Raw genomic sequence first — 16,169 nt, 5'->3', positions numbered from 1 at the left:
TAACTTTTATCTCTGACTCCAATACTGTAGTATGCACATTGGTCACACCCCAGTAAATCAGGCTAAACCAGGTTGAAGGTAACCAAGGAAGTCTCAAACTCATAGATGAAGACTTGGTTATACATCGAAGATGCCAAGGTCATCCACTGCATCTAGAGCCATAATCATCAATTGTCTTGACTGTCTTGCCACTGGATCATACTGATTTTGGAAGAGAGTGAGGCCAATGACTTCTTGCAATTCTACCTCACTTAAATCCAATTTACACACGAATCAAAAGACATCACCCATACCACTTTACCATTCCTGTCTCAAAGTCCTGTGATGACAGGCAAGTGATGAAGCAACAGGTGTGGTTACATTGGGAGCTATAGTCACAACCCTGCACATAGGTGACCCAGACCATAGGATTGTTTCCCCATTGAAAGCAGAAGTGAGATTCAGCAGCCCTTTGGGTTTCTGAGCAGCTCTTTAAAGAATTTCACTACTTACCTCTTAGTGTGGGGAAGGGGCTAAAAAAGGTGTCCTAAGAATTGTCTGCTTACCTAACTCTGAACTGATGACAGACAGGTGGGAATCCCAATCTGCGGTTGAAACACAAACACAAAAACTTCTTCAAAGAAGATTCCACTCACCTTTGGAGCTTGGAATGTGTGCACACTCATAGACAACACAAGATCATATAGACCTGAAAAACGAATAGCTCTTGTTGCAAGAGAACTCAGCAGGTATTATATCTAAGTAACAGCCCTGAATGAAACAAGGCTGGTAAATGAAGGCCAGCTTACGTAAGTTGGAGCTGGATACACATTTTTCTAGAGTGGTTGCTGGGGTAGGTTTTGCAAACAAAACTAGTCAGCAAGTTTGAATGTCTACCAAAAGGAGTGAAAAACAGAGTCATGGCAATGAGATAACCACTTGCAGGAAAATGCCACATTACTATCATCAATGCCCATGCTCCCACTGTGATGAACCCTGATGAAATCAAAGAAAAAATTTATGAAGACCTGGGGACTCTGATCATCAATATACCAAAAGAGGACAAGCTTATAATTATGGGTGACTTTAATGCTAGAGTAGGCTCAGACTACCAGACATTACAGGGAGTCCTTGGGAGGAACAGAGTTGGAAATAGCAACAGCAATGAAAATCTACTGCTGAAAATTTGTGCATCTCATGACCTTATCGTCATAAACACTATCTTCCATTTACCTAAATGCAAGAAAACTTCTTGAATACATCCTCACAGAAAGCATTGGCCTCTAATAAGCTATGAGATTGTAAGGAGAAGAAATAGACAGGACCTGAGAGTGTCAAAGGTTAATGTCTGATGCAGAGTGCTGGACTGATTACAGACTCATCCTCTCCGAGCCAAATATTCACATTCAACCAGAGTAGCAGACCCAAGGTAAAATGACTAGTAGAAAAATTAATGTCAAGAGATTAAAGAGTGTCTCTGAGCAGGAACAGTTTGCTGTTAACTTGGAGCCAAAACACAGTTAGCAACAGTGGAGCAGAAAAGGAATGGGCAACTTTGATGTACAATACTGTATTTGCTCATGTGGGTCAGAACACTCACAAAATCAAGACCAGTTTGATGAAAATAATGGGAAAATATAGAAGTTGCTAAGTGAAAAATGAGAACTCCACAGGGTTTACTAGCAGGATAGTTTGGCCATTTCTAAGAAGGCAGCATGTAATTCCATAAAAAATAAAGCATAGGGACAACTAAGTGGTTCAGTGAATAGAGCACCGGCCCTAAAGTCAGGAGGACCTGAGTTCAAATCCTACCTTAGACTCTTAATTATTTAGTTGTGTGTCTTAACTCCATTGCCTTCCAAAAACCAAAATAAAAAAAAGTAAAGTATAAGCAAAGCTTAGAGAGATGCAGGGCTCTTGGTTTAGCAAGAAGGCAGATGAAATTCAGTTTTGTGCAGATAGTTATAATCCAAATTCCTTTTATGATTCTCTGAAGGCTATTTATGGACCAAAGCCTTATAGTACATCTGAATTTCTCAGTGCTGATGGAGCCACATTGATTAATGATAGGAACATGGTCCTACAGAGATGGGCTGAACACTTCTATAGTGTTCTCAACAGACTATCATCAATCAATACAGAAATCTTTGACTGTTTACCTCAAGTTGAAGTCAGTCTGTCCATAGCTGAAGTTTCAACTGAAGAAGAGGTTTAGAATGCCATTAGGCTTCTTTCATGTGGTAAAATACCTGGTGCTAATTCTATTCCAGCTGAGGTTTACAAGACAGGTGGTCCATTGCTCATCCAAAAGCTGACTGAAATTTTCCAGGATATATGACATGAGGAGGTTATCCCACAGGAACTCAAGGAAGCCTCCATTGTGAATCTCTATAAAGCTAAAGGGAATAAACTATCCTGTGACAGTCACAGGGATGTGTGAGATTCTTGCCAGTGAGATTCTTCCCAGAGTCCTCCTCAATAGGTTGATCCTTCACTTGGAAGTTGGTCACCTTCCTGTGAGCCAGTGTGACTTTAGAAAGTGTTGAGGAACAGTTCATATGGTGTTTGCTGCCCAAAAACTCCATGAAAAATGCCAGGAGCAGAATGGACTATATGCAACATTTGTAGATCTGACCAAGGTCTTTGATGTTGTCAGTCCTGAGGGATTATGGAAAATTATATCAAAATTTGGTTGCCTGGTGAAATTCATAGGTATTGTATATCAATTTCATGTTGACATGCTTGCCTGAGTTCTGGATAGTGGATGATGATTTTGAGATCTCCCGAATATTGAAAAACTTTCATAACATATAATTGGGGGGTAGCTAGGTGGAGCAGTGGATAGAGCATCAGCCCTGGAGTCAGGAGGACCTGAATTCTGGCCTCAGACACTTAATAATTGTCTAGCTGTATGACCTTGGGCAAGTCACTTAGCCCAAATACTTTAAAATAAATAAAATTTAAATAAACATGTAATTGAAAAAATTAAATTAAATTAAAAAAAGAAAATACTACAAGCCAAGACCAAAGTGGAGGGAGTATTGGTGCAAGATCTTCTGTTTGCAGATGATTATGTACTCAATGAAACTTCTGAAGCTGAGATGCAATAAAGTATGGATTGATTCTCTCTTGCTTGTGCTAATTTTGGTCTAACAATTAATACCAAGAAAACACAGGTGCTCCATCACCAAGCATACCATCCATATGTAGAACCACTGATTTACAACAAATGGAGCAGTTTTGAGTACTGTGGATAAGTTCACTTACCTTGGCAGTGTCCTTTCCAGGGAGGCATACATTGATAATGAGGTTGACACATGCATTGCCAAAGTTAGCTCAGTATTTGGGAGACTCCAAAAGAAATTGTGGGAGAGAAGTATTAGACTAACTAAAAAACTGAAGGTCTACAGAGCAATTGTGCTAACCTCATTCCTGTATGCCTGTGAAACCTGGACAGTCTACCAGCACCACGTCAGGAAACTGAATCTCTTCCATTTAAATTATCTTAAGAAGATTCTGAAGATCACCTGGCAGGAGAAGATACCAGGCACTGAGATCCTTTTTCAAGCTCAACTGCCAAGCATTCAAACCTTGCTAGAGAGTATAACTACAATGGACTGGTCACATTGTTAAAATGCCAAACATAAGCATGCCAAAAAAAACTATTTTTTGGAGAACTCACACAGGGCAAATGCTCACAGAGGGATCAGAAGAAGCAATAATGAGACACCCTGAAGGTCTCTGCTACTTTAGTACTCATAATGCAGTATGGAAGACATTGGCACAGAACCACCCAGCATAGCATGCCTTCATCAGTGAGGGGGCTGCGCTCTATGAGCAAGGCAGAATTGATAGAGTAAGTTTAGAATAAACACCCCAGATAGTTGGACACATTGTCATCTGGTTTTAACATAGTGATGTCATCTGGATCTTTTTCCATAATGAAGGACAAGAATCATTTAAAAAAGCACAGAATTCTTTGTGAATGTGTGTGTGTGTGTGTGTGTGTGTGTGTGTGTGTTTGTGTGTGTGTGTATATTTTAGGTTTTTGCAAGGCAATGGGGTTAAGTGGCTTGCCCAAGGTCACACAGCTAGGTAATTATTAAATGTCTGAGGCCGGATTTGAATTTAGGTACTCCTGACTCCAAGGCCGGTGCTCTATCCACTGTGCCACCCAGCTGCCCCTAAAAACACAGAATTATGATGGCAAAGTGTGGTTCTCAACTTGTTCAGGATCTTTCTGTGTGAATGAAAGAGTTCCTAAGTACAGGGTACAGAGCAATATAAATGATAACAATAATCTTTCTAATGTGAGACTGGTCAGCTAGGTACATTGAGTTACATATAGTTTGAGGAAGAAAATATGCCCAGATGATGACAATACTAAATTTTTCAGGGGTGAAGCCTGATAGCTGTTAGGGAATAAGTATTTGAAAGAGACAGTGATCATTGTCTCTACCTCTAAGATCTAAGTCATGAGGCCAATGGGGTATGCTATCTCCTGCTTTTGGATCTGGTTATAATGGCTACTTATTTCAAAGATGACTTTTGTTTTTCAAATAGCCTTGTCTAGAGGATACACACCATCAAACTTTGTGTGAAAGTGTCATAGATAGTCCCCTATATGCTAAGATTTCAAGGATACTGGAAGAATCCCTTGATTCCCAAAGAACTGTTTCAATCATAGGAGCTAAGAGTTAAAAGGGACTTTAGAGACCATTTAGTCCATCTCTGACCTGTCTAAGAGTCCTTGCTACAGCAAGATCCATAAATGGTCATCTGGCCTCTGAACCTGAGGATCTCTTAAGGATGGAGCTCTAATGAGGTCCCCACCAATACATATGTAGAGGCATTGAGAAAGAAGGGGAAATGGGAAAAGTGTCTGTTGCAGAGAAATCTTGTAAAAAGTCATCCTTCATCCACAGCAGTGCTTGAAATTTCATGTTATAATTATACTCTCCTTTGATAGAATGCAGATCACAAAATATATTACTTAAAGTCTCCCTGAGTTATTGACCAGTTAGTCTGAATGAGTATATCAGCTTCCTTCTTGAAATGGGGTTGTAGGAGAGGCTTCCTTGAGTCAGCATGAGAACACTAGGCAAATGAAAGTGAAAGAAATGGTACTAAGAGGTATGAGAAAGCATAGAAAAGGGAGGTTGAGGACACTAAAGCTAACTGCACCCATTTTTTCTGGGTTTTGAATAGGTCTATCCCTGATATGTCCAGATAGTTGCTCTCTAGAAAATGTAATTCTTCTTTAAAACAATATAACATTTTCCCCTGAATCAACTAAGAATAAAAACCATAAAATGAGGGGGTTATAAACCTGATGCTGCCAAGCCCCTGTCTGACTCAAAAATTTATGATTCTATATAAGCTGTGGGCCAAGAATCTCTATTTTCAGGGTATTCCTCTAAGGTGAGTTATGGAACAAAAGAGTCAGGAAAATGGGAGTGTTATGATCTAAAACTCTTCCATGTTATTGTAGGTGTAGTGAGGACAAAAAAGTGGAACTTTTGACCATTATTTGCTTAGTCATTCAAGTATTTATTAGTTACTTCCTAAGTGCTAAGTACTAACAATACACAAAAATGCAAAACCAATCTCCCTTGAAAGAAATCACCTTCTTAGTTCCATGTTGCCTAATTCCAGATGTTTTACATGCTACATCTTAGTGATGCCAACCAAAACCATGATTTTATTTGGCTGCATTAAATAAAGGTCAAGATGTGATTCTTGAGTAAGGTTGTTTCCTTGGAGAACTGGCATAAAAGTCTGAAATATGGGCAGCATACTGTCTCTACCCCAATCTTTCTTTCTTTAGCCCTATACTAACTGAATCAATTAGTTGCCAGGAAGAAATGCAGGAGATATTATCATACCACAAAGAACATAGGGCCAGCAGCAGTTGCCTAGAAAGCTCTAAGTTAGATTTTTCTAAGTCAGTTTATTATTATTATTATTATTATTGTTATTATTGTTATTTTTTTTGCAAGGTAATGGGGTTAAATGGCTTGCCCAAGGCCACACAGCTAGGTAATTATTAAGTGTCTGAGGCCGGATTTGAATTCAGGTACTCCTAACTCCAGGGCTGGTGCTCTATCCACTGTGCCACCTCGCCGTCCCTAAGTCAGTTTATTTTTAAAATATAATTATTAGAATATTATGTATTTATCAGTGTTATTTTATTGTCTAGGCATTCTATCCATCAGGAAAAAAAAGACTGACAGACACTGAGTTTGGGAGGGGAAGAATAGGGAGAAGAGGAAAAAGAATGAATTTAAAGGGTTGTATAGAAATGAAGAGAGAGAGAAATGTAGTATGGGCAGTTAAGTAGTGGAGTGGATATATAGTACCATGCCTGGCGTTAGGAGGACTCTTATTCCTGAGTTCATATCCATTTTCAGAAACTTACTAGCTCTATGATCTTGGATAAGTCTCTTACCCCTGTTTGCCTTAGGGCATCCATAAAATGAATTGGAGAAGGAAATGGCAAACTATGACAGTACCTTTGTTAAGAAAACCCCAAATGGGGTGTCTAGGTGGCACAGTGGATAAAGCACCGACCCTGGAGTCAGGAGTACCTGGGTTCAAATCTGGTCTCAGACACTTAATAATTACCTAGCTGTGTGGCCTTGGGCAAGCCACTTAACCCCATTTGCCTTGCAAAAACCTAAAAAAAAATGGAAGTACTTTCTGACAGAACTAGCCAATGTTAGATGTTGTAGAAAGAAGACTAGAGTACATTATTGGAAGATTAGCCTGTGCTATTTATTAGATGTATGGTCTTATACATGTTCATTTTCTCCTCTGAGACTTTAGTTTCATCTGTAAAAAGGTAGTAATAATTTTTGCATTATTTTTATCCTACAGTATTGTCTGAAAGATTGAATAAGATAAGGAATTGCAAAATGCATTATAAATGACAAAAATTATAAAAGTAACAGCTACAGTGATTTTGAAGAAACTGATACAGGGCTAAATTTTTGAGTCCTTAAACCTGTTTAAGACTTGTTTTCCTTAGTTTTCCTGCCAAGGCCTAAACACCATCCAATTGCCACCTAAGAGCACATACAATGAGAACTTCTGCTTCCCCTGAGTCTCAGTGGAGCCCAAACCCCATCTTTGCCATATTCTCTGCAGATTTTTTCTATTTTTTCCCCCTCTCCAGTTATTTGTGGAGTGTGCCATCCTCCTGGACCTGGGCTTTAAATTCCATTAATAAATATAATTTCTATATTTAGATTACTACTTCTAGGATCGTGATTAAGTCCCAGAATCCATCGTTCTCAACACTTAGACACTGAATTCTAGGAAGAACTGAAAGTTAAATGTGATCTTCCTCTATAGAGGAGGTCCTGGCATTGATAGAAAGAGAAGAATCAGGTCAAAGTTCTGTGTGTGTGTTTGTGTGTGTGTGTGTGTGTGTGTGTGTGTGTGTGTGTGTGTGTGTGTGTCCTTTCCCTGCTTTAGGCAGAAAAAGAAGGATCACAGTTCTAAGCAGGATCTTTTGACTCAGCTCTTTATACTTCAGTTGAAGAGACTCCTCATATGACAACTTTGTGTAGAAGTTAACTAGAAGTTCAATGAAGTGGGGTGATGATGTGAGAAAGGCAGGCTGCAGGAATAGATGAATTGTTTAAACAATGCTCAGCATGACCAAAGTAACCATCCTTAGAAACAGATCACTAATAATCCATTAGCATTGTAGTTAAGTGCCCATTTCTAGGGCTAAAGGGGGAAGGAGTGAAGAGGCAAGTCAAGTCAGGGAAATATTACATTTCTCTGTAGACAGTATCCTTTATATACCTTTTATTCTATCTCCCTATTGGTCCACACTGAAAGGCATTATTAGCTAAACATTTTGGAAGAGAGAGGAAATGATCCCATGCTCTTTTTCCATTTCCTTCCCCAAATTAAGTCCTCTCTCCAATTCAGTTGTGCCTGGGTCTTGGAGGAATCATTGGGCCAAATGGATATAGCTTATGATATCTCAGTGGAAAAGCTATGATAATCTGTCTTTTTTTCCATGCAATCTACCTAACAGACAAGCTATGTAGGGACAATGGATAAAATATGGGACATGAAGCCAAGAAGACTTGGGTTTCAATATTGCCTCAGAAAATTAACTTTGGGCAAATTATTGACCCCACCCCCATCGTGATGCAGTCTCTCCTATCCTTAAAGTGGAAATACTAATAGCACCTTACTGATTTTGTGATAATAAAAGGCTCCTGTGATAATATATATATTATCAAACTTATATATGTTTCAAACTACATAAATGTTATTATTATTACTTAAGGTTTGTCCTTCACTCTCAGACCCCATGATTTCCTTGAGCCAATTCTCATGCATAGACCCCAAGGACTTTGCTGGAATGTCCAGAGGTTGTGATTTGCTTTTAGATCATACAGTAAACCCTGGTAGGAAGTTGAACACAGGTCTCCTGACTTTAAATCCCCAATTCTTTCCTCTGTACTATATATTTTTCACTTCTGTAAAGTACATCTGCTACAGCTCCAGAATATAATACATATACATTTGTAGAAACCCAAGACTCCCCATTTTGCAGCCATCTCCTATCTCACTCCCTATCTCCCCTTAATATGTTGCCTTCCTCTTTTAAAATGTAAGTTCTTTGAGGGTAGGCACTTACTATCTTGCTTATTTGTATTTGTACTCCACCCCAAGTTCTTGCACAGTGCCTAGCACATCTATCTCTATGTCTATTGAAATCCTTTTGCTTCAAGACCCAATTCATGATGTTGAATGAAGTTATTGTTGAGTCCTCCCAGTAAATATCCCTATTCCCCCAAATGAAAGTGGTTTTTTCCTTTTTGGTTTTCCCTAGGACATCCTGTCTGTGTTTCTGCTTTGCTTCCCTCACATTCTATCTTGTAGCAGTTCACATGGACTATTTGGACCCAACCAATGGTAGAGCATTCTGAGTCTGATAAGCCACAGTTAGTCAGACACTGTAACTTGTCTCTAAGACAGTAATGCATTTTGTTTTTTTTTCGATAATACAAGAGAAGAATCAATCAACCTTGTATCATAATATATGGCACATGTTCTTTCTTCCCTGTCCTCGAGATTTTAACAAATCTATCCATTTATATCTCTGTGATCACAGTGCCCTCTGGAATCTTGCTTTCCCCTCTCTAAGGGAGATTTTAATTCCTACCTAGATAGAAACAAGAGAGAGTCACTAGGCTGGTCATTCATTTTGCCCAGAGTGGGGGAGTGTGGTAAGGGCAAGAATTATATCTGTCTCCCATTCTCCTCCTTCAATATTGCTGATCAAGGGGAAGGTTTTTTGTTTTTTTTTTTTTAGCACTTATATACCTCCTTCATCTTCCTTTCTTGACTGCTTAAAGCTTTAGGCTTGACTCCATAACCATCCAATGCCAGTTCCACAAAACACCACAATGAATAACAAATAGCAAGTAAAGCATTTATCCAAGTGAATAGCAAATAGAAATCAGAGAAATTATACAGATTAGAATATATCAGAAAATTCACAAAGTAAATAAGCTTTGCAACTGGAAGCAAGATATCTCATCTCAGCTAAGAGAGAAGGACCCCCAATCTTTCTCTAGTTTCACCCAAGAGGAAATTCTTTAAAGTCTTTAGGGAGGCAATCTGGAAATCAAAGACATGCTGAGAAACAGGATTCCCCTTACATGTCTGCCTTCCATGTACATTCTGTCTTTCAGTTTTTTCCCTGATGAAATTCTGGAACCAAGTAGGTCCTCTTTTGGAACAAGAAGAATATCTTTCCTATTCAAAGCTCTCACACTCACTCCAGCTCTCATATAATCCCAGAGGGAGTGATTTTTCTCTCTACCATTCCAAAATGACACTAGTGAGATCAGGGTCAAATAATGAAGCAATAATGAATAGTACAAGGAGGCACAAAGTGCTAAATTTTACATTAAGTATAGGCAGTTAGGTGACAAAGATAGGAAGATCAGTTTTCTTGAGTTCAAATTTGACTTCAGACACTTACTACTAGCTTTATAACTTTGGGAAAGTTACTTAATTTTATTTTCCTCAGTTTCCTCATTTGTAAAATGAGCTGGAGAAGGAAATGTCAAACCACTCCAGTATTTTTGCCAGATAATTTCAAATAGTGTTATGAAAGAGTCAAGTAAGACTAAACAACAATAGTCAATAAAAGCCATGGGAATGTAAGGCAGAAGAACAAAGTAGACTAGAGTAATGTGAAAGGCTGCAAGGAGTAATTGGGACTTAAACTGAATTTGTAATTATTATTATTATTATTATTATTTTTAAACTTTAGCTTATATTTATAAAGAATTTTAATGTTTGTAACGTATTTTAGCCTATTATTTCACATGACATTTGACTACACTGAGGAGAAGGCATTTTAGGGAGGGGGGATGACATGAGTAAAGACATAATTACTTTTGTTTTCTTGAAAATTGTTGTGTCTGTTTTTCTTCCTCTCTAATCTTTCTGCATTTCCCTTAATCTTCTGGCAACTTACTTCCAAGCATTTCAACTCTGAGTATACATAAATAAAGTAAATTCTTCTCATTGCCTTTTCTGGACGATAGGCATACCAATAAATTCCAATGATACATATAGAAGGGGTATCCTGTGGATTTCAGATCACTGTAATTTTTTTGTTTCACTGTGATAGATGCCTTCTCACTCTCCCTTTTTTCTTCACTAAGACAACAATGATTAAGATGATCCAAGAACAGGATCATCATTCTTTACCACTTTAGTATACTAATAGCAACCCTCTTCAGTGTTTACCCTTTCTATAAATCAACTAAGGTTAAGCTGCTTGTCCTTTTGTGATAACATGGAATACATAAAGTTTAATTTTCTCATCTGCAAAATGGAACAATGCTGCCTCTACCACCTTAAGAAGGTTTAGAAAGGATTTAGTGATATGAGTTATCACAGGTGAAAACAAAGTATGCTAACCAGTCATGCCCAATAAAATTTATCTCCAATAAAATTATTTCACTTTTTAAGTTTACTAGATTTTTTCTTTTTGGTCAAGTTCTATTGTTGATTTTTTAAAACTAAGTGTTGAGTTTTAGTTTTTTAATTCAGTGAATAAAAATAATATATTCTATAGATATTTTCTTATTAAAAAATTCTCCTGTGTCCATGATATAATGAAATGTATGATATGAAATATGATGATTATTATTGCCATTGGTTTTTTCTTTTCTTCTTTTTCTTTCCTTTTACCCTGTCCTTTTTAATATTTTTGTTTTGGTCCAGATAAGTGATTTCATCAGCAAAGAGAATGCCTAGTCAGCTCTAGGTGAGAAAAGTTCCTCTATCAAGGCATATCTATATTCTACAACATTATCAAAAGAGCAGGGATTCTTAACCTGGAAGATCCCCTGGGGCCAAGCTAAACAGTGCTACTCTCTCTTCTCCATGACAGCCTTTTAAATATTTTAAGACCATTATCATGTCACCCCTTCTTTTCTCTCAAGTTCTGTATCAAATTTCATAATCTTGAATCCCTTTACCATCCTGGTTTCCCACTTCTTGATTCTCTCCAGTCATTCTTAAAATGTGGATTCTAGAACTGAACACAAGGATAATATTGCTCTGTTTGACTTCCTTCAGTCTCCTCTTATTGAATGATTTCTTACCATAATTCAAATGAAAAACCATTTTACTTGGTCTCTCTTCTCTCTTCTCTCTTCCCAGGCATGGAATTTTAGCAATAGTGGTAGGTTGTTATTTTGGTGGATAAATAAAATCTATTTCAATTATAAGAATCAGTGTTAAATGACCATTTTTGGGTGCCATAGTATAATGAATACATGATATGGTGTTGATTCATTGAACTTGCAAGTCCACTAATGCCCCCAGATATTTTTCTAGATACTATTATCTAGCTGTACCTTGCTAATTAGTATTTTTTTAAAGTTAAGTAAATATTTTATATTTCTTATGTTATTTATATTTCTTCCCAGCAAACTTATTTTTTCTGAAATGGTAGCCAAGGAACAAGCTAACAAATGAATGAGGGAAGCAACAAAAGGCAAGAGGATAGGTATGTGAAGTATATATGAATTATTTTTCTCAACTAGGAACACATGATATGTCCATTACTCATATTGTTGGGACAAGGATTGCTTCTCTCACCTTTCCAAAATCCAACTAGACACTTTTTTTTTTACTAATCATGACTTTTCTGGAAGTCAATGAAACTGGATTTACAATCCCTTCCAGCTCCAAATCTTTAATTCTGAATTATGGGAATTTAATATATATATTTATATACATATGGATAAAATTATGTCAGTATATGTGATATATTATATGATGGCAGATAGGTGGTACAGTAGATCAAAATTTTCCCTTAGAATCAGGAAGATGTGAGGTCAAATCTTGCCTCAGACACTTATAACTATGTGACCCAAGGAAAGTCATTTAAATTCTGTCTGTCTCAGTTTCCTTAGCTTTAAATTTAGGATAATAATAGCAACTATCATACAGAATTGTTGTAAGAATCAAATGACAAAATATTTGTAAAGTACTTAGCTAATTTGGTGCCCTATATTAATGCTATCACTATTATTATTTTTGAAGATATATAAATGATCGAATTTTATTTTGGAACTACACCCAAAGAGTCATAAAATTATGCATACTTTTGACCCTGTAATTCTACTATGAGATCTATATCCCACAGATATCAAAGAGAAGCAAAAGTATATATTTGGCCAAAGATATTTATGAAAATTCTTTTTTAGTGACGAAGAACTGGAAATTGAGGGGATATCTATCAATTGGGGAATGGCTAAACAATTGTATGTGCTTGTGATAGAATACTATTGTGCTATAAGAAATGGCAAAGAGAATGGTTTCAGAAAAACTTAGGAAATTTTATATGAACTGATGAAAAATGAAGTGAGCAGAACCAGAAGAATATTTTGTACTAAGTAACAGCATTAATATAAAAATGATAAACTGTGACTTAGCTATTCTGATCAAGCTATTGATCCAAGATAATTCCAAAGGACCCATGATAAAAAATGCTATTCATCTCTAGAGATGAAACATACTTTCCCCCTTTTTTAGTGTGTCTTCTCTTGTAACATGATTAATATGAACACATGTTTTGCATGTCTTTACATGTGTAACCAAGATTAAATTGCTTGCCTTCTGAAGGAGTAGGACAGAGGTGGGAAGGAGAGAAAGAGATCTGGAACTCAACATTTTAAAACATGAATCCTAAAATTCATTTAAATATAACTGGGAAATATTTAATAAAATAAATTTATTTAACATTTATTTAACAAAATAAATAGTTTAATGAAAAATAAAATCAAATATTCTAATGTTTAGGGGAACTAAATTGCTTAATTTTATACAATGCTTTCATATATGAGATTCTGTGATATAGGAAAATGAGAGCTGTGAGTGAGATTGTGATAATTTTTATCATATTTATATGTTTATTCATTAAAGTTTAAAAGATAATTATATAAAAATCCTGTGTTTCTACATACACAATCGGCATTTAGGATTTTGTTGACTAAGTAAATTAATGTATCACCTAAGACAAATCAGAGAGAATCCAACATATTGAATTTCTCCTGTAACCAAAATTAAGTAAATTTTGATGCATTAAAAATTTATTGCAGAAAATGAAATAATTATTCCATTTTTATCACTTCTCTTCAAGGTATTTTTGTAAGCCTACTATCAATTCCATTCAGGGTCACATTCAACTTTCTACAGCCTTATCTTTTGACCAGAAGGAAGATAGACTGTCAGTCACACAAGACACAAAATCAATCAAGAAAGTCATGTGGGAGCAGTAATAGCTGTAATATGCACCTGATATCACAGACAAGATAATTATATACATGTATCTGTGTGCATGCACACAGAACACATGCATGTGTATAGATACATGTATATAATTTACACATATATATCTGCATACAAATGCATATGTATATATCCTTGAGTATTTTACAGTCTGTGAAAGAAGAAACACCTTTCATGAAATGGGTATAAAACTGCCTGAGATGATACTTACTCTACTACTGACAAAAGATTATCAATTTTTTTTTAATAAATGGTATAATGTGTTGTTTAGGTCAAGTCCATTAGGCTCTTGTTGCCATGAATTTCCTTTGAGTTTCAAATAGCAAAGTATTCCTGTTCACTATTTTTTTTATGACTTTAACTGAAGATACTGAAAACTAAAGAGAATAATGTTAAACTTGGCAAGTCATTTCTTGACCTAATTTTTATAATATGCATCTGCAGATTAGCACTTTTTTTCTTTTCCTTTAAAAACATTCTCAATATTTTTGAAGAAAAAACCCCAAAACACTGAAAACTAAAATCAGGGATAGGTACTTGCTGAAGGGAAAATTTAGAGGAATATATTTTTACTCTAGTCATTGAAAGTGTCATTGAGAAATATACTAAGGCAAAGGTTATTTCATGATTTTTTTTAACAAGCCCTATCATCTACTTTAGTCAAAATAGAAAGTCAGTTATTGAAGTCTAGCCATGATTTAATACATGACCACTGTCCTTTTTAGATAATAGAGTTGTTCATCTTTTACCATAAACCCAATATTTTTACTCTGACTTTAGTCCCTCAGAGAGAAATATCCTTTCCTGATCTTTCATTCTAAATGATAAACAAAAACTTCACGTGCTTATTATTTCAATTGTTTCTTATAAACTTACATATTAAAAAAATTTAATCCAATTAACTTGATTTTGAGGGGCAGCCTGGTAAGGTTCAAGATGACTCAGTAAACTTCTGGCACATAATGACTGCATGGCATAGGGCTAATCCCTTCTGCCTGGCAATACTCTAAGATTGTAAACTGAAGAACAGTTAGATATCACAGTGGATAGAGCACTGGTCTTGGAGTCAGGAAGACAGGAGTTCAAATTCAGCCTCAGACACTTGATGTTGATTAGTTGCTTGGGCAAGTCACTTAACCCTGATTACCTCACATCCAGGGCCATCTCCAGTCATTCTGATTCATATCTGGCCACTGGACCCAGTTGGCTCTGGAGGAGAAAGTGAGGCTGGTGACCTAGCACAGCAGCACCTCACTCAAATCTAATTCATGTGCTTTTCATGGCATTACTTTCCTTGATGTAATAGTCTTTGAGAACAAAGGACAAACATCTTATTTGTACTGATGGAGGGAATTTCTTCCACAAAACTCATTACACCAGTAAAATCACAGATCCAGACCAAATAACCAAAGGAAAAACTTGACTTTAGAGCATTTATACTTTTTCTTAAAAAAAAATCTCATTTCAGTTAATTTAGTACTTTTAGATCAAAATTTAAATAAGTTCAATTGGGGTTATAAATCATAGCTTCAAAATACATCGTGAAGATCCTTGTAACATGATGAAAACCTCCCATTGAAAATAAAAAAACTATGCTAGACCTAACAAAAAAACCCAGAAGGAAGGTAATGGATCACTTCTATGAGTGCCCCACCCCACCCCCACCTTCCTCTCCCCCTCAACTCTGCAACATTTCTTAGATACCTTAAAAAAGAAAAAAAATTGAGACTTGGCTAAAAACTCAGTGATACCCAAACCAATAAAAAGAAATGAAAGATGGAAATTAGTGGAGTATATGATGAGATTCCCTTGTTGAAGGATGGATTAAAAAAATGAGTAAATCAGTTAATGAACACAGACAAGCTTAGATAACTGAAGCAATGTAACCAAAACTCTGTAATCAGAGGAAAGCAAAGAAATCTTTTCTGTACCTCATAATACCTCCCTCTCACAGTCCCAGCACATCTCCTCGGCAGCCGATCTGGCCTGGACTGGAAAACAGCTTTTTCTTTGTGTCCAATGTCACTCACCACTGTTTAACTGCTGGGCTTCCCCCCTTCCTTTCTAGTTTTCTTCTGCCAAGAATAGAGATGAGTATTTGAAAATAGGCACTGACTTGACAAGAACTGGGAGCATAGACTCTAGGAAAATATGGTCTAGGCTTAGCTAATGAATCAGGGAATCACTATTATATGACTGTTAACACACTGAAGAAGTTCCTTTGCTCAGAAGGGATTGAATCCTCAGAGAATGACAGAAGAGAGCAGAAGCATGCTTTTTGGCATATGGACTAGAGTTACTTCCAAAGGGAGGGCAGGCCCACTTTGCTTTAACTAGGACAT

General features: G+C 36.5%; 1 protein-coding gene across 1 annotated transcript in view; it reads right to left on the bottom strand.

Annotated features, from left to right (window-relative positions):
• Positions 1-15,830, bottom strand: part of RIPOR2 (RHO family interacting cell polarization regulator 2) — a 220,255-nt gene extending 204,425 nt beyond the window's left edge. Inside the window, exon 1 of the mRNA XM_074205656.1 lies at positions 15,759-15,830. The gene's annotated coding sequence lies outside the window, so the exon portion shown is untranslated. The remainder of the gene's footprint in view (positions 1-15,758) is intronic.
• Positions 15,831-16,169: the final 339 nt, after the last annotated feature.

The sequence above is a fragment of the Macrotis lagotis genome, chromosome X, assembly GCF_037893015.1.
Source record: "Macrotis lagotis isolate mMagLag1 chromosome X, bilby.v1.9.chrom.fasta, whole genome shotgun sequence".
Classification (NCBI taxonomy): domain Eukaryota; kingdom Metazoa; phylum Chordata; class Mammalia; order Peramelemorphia; family Peramelidae; genus Macrotis; species Macrotis lagotis.
This window is presented reverse-complemented; position numbering and strand designations above follow the sequence as displayed.